Source organism: Nanorana parkeri, unplaced genomic scaffold (assembly GCF_000935625.1).
Source record: "Nanorana parkeri isolate BGI_ZX_2015 unplaced genomic scaffold, ASM93562v1 scaffold1169, whole genome shotgun sequence".
NCBI classification, from domain to species: Eukaryota; Metazoa; Chordata; class Amphibia; order Anura; family Dicroglossidae; genus Nanorana; species Nanorana parkeri.
Window position 1 is genome coordinate 96,888 of NW_017307437.1, and position 2,739 is coordinate 99,626.

The following is a 2,739-nucleotide window of genomic DNA, read 5'->3' on the forward strand; positions in this document are numbered from 1 at the left end:
CCCCCTGGGGAGCGCGGGGGGGGGGGGGGGAATAAAAGGGGGGAGGAGGGAGCGCTGTCACTTCAGAATGGCCAAACATCAGATCCTGGTCGAGCGGCTCTCTCCTCACCTCTAGGCAGTCCTGAATGACAGCTCCCTCCATTCCCATACAGGCGGGGGAGAGCAGCGGGGATCCGAGAAGAAGCTGGAGCCTGTGCCACCCTTCTTCTCCCTGCCGAGCCGCGGCTGTTTTGGAGCATGTGCTCGCCATGACAACAGGGGCGAGGGGGCGCAGCCAGGCCAACCCTGCGCCCCCCTCAGCTGTGTGCCTCACTCGCCCCATGGTAGCTACAGCCCTGTGGCAGGTTGACAACATAAGAGAACAACGGGGAGACAGTTGTCATCCCACAACAGGAAGAGCTTATACAAGGACCTTTCTGGTGGGATACACCAAATGGCTATACACCAATATCCCGTTTTAGTGCTTTAGCAAACTAAAGGTCATCCAGCGCAAATTAGCAAGAACACAACATCATCCAATCCTGACATTACACGTTAAATTAAATTTGCATTTCATTTATATTATGTGTTATTTACCTGGAAAAACCTCCCTTAGATCGTGTGTAGATATCTAAAAGCCCTGAGATTGCTGCTGGGTGTACCATCTTGGAAGTGGTGTTGGTAGCCCCCAGCAGACTCAGAGATGTCACATTGTCATACCTTGGAACTTGCCGGTGTTCTATCGAAAGCTCCAACTCATCGAAATCTCCAACTACATCGCTTTCGGTGCTAAGTGCCACATCCTGAGTCTGTTATCTAAAGCAGTGTAATCAGCCCTGCCAAGTTCACATTTGTGGACTATAGAACACCTCTACCATATTGTTATGTAGAAGAGAAGATGGGAAGGTCTGTTCTGTAGTCCTAACACACTTCCTGTCCTAGGGTGACAATGCTTCTTCTTCAAAGATACATTAAGGTGAGTGTTGTCACCCTAAGGACAGGAAGTGTGCTGCAATGTGGTAGATTTTTGCTGTTGGGTTTAGATACAGTTTAATATCTGATTGGCTTTCAATCTTATTATCTTTAAGAAGTTAGTTGGAATTAGGTACAAATTTCTCATTGTATGGCCTGGATGTGTTCCAGGAGTGTTTATCCTGCTGCAGGGAGGAGGGTGTCACCTTTGGAAGGAATCCGGTGACACATGGGAGGAGGAGACAGGGGATGGGGAATGGTCATTTTAAGGAGGTAAACATGTCATGTTCTTGTGTTTATCACAACAAAGCACTTTGTCTGTTTACAGTAAATTAATGATCTGCTCTCGTGTTCTGGGGCCCCAAGTGTCAGCGTGTCATTGCTCTGGCCCTGAAGTATCAGTGTGTCATTGCTCTGGCCCTGAAGTATCAGCGTGTCATTGTTCTGGCCCTGAAGTATCAGCGTGTCATTGTTCTGGGACCCCAAGTGTCAGTGTGTTATTGTTCTGGGACACCAAGTGTCAGGGTGTCATTGTTCTGGGGCCCCAAGTGTCAGCGTGTCATTGCTCTGGCCCTGAAGTGTCAGTGTGTCATTGCTCTGGCCCTGAAGTATCAGCGTGTTATTGTTCTGGGACCCCAAGTGTCAGTGTGTCATTGTTCTGGCCCTGAGGTATCAGCGTGTCATTGTTCTGGGACCCCAAGTGTCAGCGTGTTATTGTTCTGGGACACCAAGTGTCAGGGTGTCATTGTTCTGGGGCCCCAAGTGTCAGCGTGTCATTGTTCTGGGGCCCCAAGTGTCAGCGTGTCATTGCTCTGGCCCTGAAGTGTCAGTGTGTCATTGCTCTGGCCCTGAAGTATCAGCGTGTTATTGTTCTGGGACCCCAAGTGTCAGTGTGTCATTGTTCTGGGACCCCAAGTGTCAGCGTGTCATTGTTCTGGACCCCCAAGTGTCAGTGTGTCATTGTTCTGGGACCCCAAGTGTCAGTGTGTCATTGTTCTGGACCCCCAAGTGTCAGCGTGTTATTGTTCTGGGACCCCAAGTGTCAGCGTGTTATTGTTCTGGCACCCCAAGTGTCAGTGTGTCATTGTTCTGGCACCCCAAGTGTCAGCGTGTAATTGTTCTGAGACCCCAAGTGTCAGTGTGTCATTGTTCTTGGACCCCAAGTGTCAGTGTGTCATTGTTCTGTGACCACGTGTCAGTGTGTCATTCTTCTGTGACCCCCAAGTGTCAGTGTGTCACTGTTCTGGACCCCCAAGTGTCAGTGTGTCACTGTTCTGGACCCCCAAGTGTCAGTGTGTCATTGTTCTGGGACCCCAAGTGTCAGTGTGTCACTGTTCTGGACCCCCAAGTGTCAGTGTGTCATTGTTCTGGGATCCCTAAGTGTCAGTGTGTCATTGTTTAGGGACCTCCAAGTGTCAGTGTTTCATTGTTCTGGGACCCCAAGTCTCAGTGTGTCATTGTTTAGGGACCCCCAAGTGTCAGGGTGTCATTGTTCTGTGACCCCAAGTGCCAGTGTGTCATTGGTCTGGACCCCCAAGTGCCAGTGTGTCATTGGTCTGGATCCCCAAGTGTCAGTGTGTCATTGTTCTGGGACCCCAAGTGTCAGTGTGTCATTGTTCTGAGATTCCCAGTGTCAGTGTTTCATTGTTCTGGGACCCCAAGTGTCAGTCTGTCATTGTTCTGGGACCCCAAGTGTCAGTGTAAGGTATCCGGCGGCCGCACACTACGGTCCACCACCGTCCAATCACGACGGGGCGGCCCGAGGCTCCGCCCACCGGCTGCGTAGTG

General features: G+C 50.7%; 1 protein-coding gene across 1 annotated transcript in view; it reads right to left on the reverse strand.

The window, feature by feature from the left end:
- LOC108796778 (TBC1 domain family member 24-like) overlaps positions 1-2,739 on the reverse strand; it is a 15,318-nt gene that overhangs the window by 11,806 nt on the left and 773 nt on the right. The gene's annotated exons all lie outside the window — the stretch shown is intronic.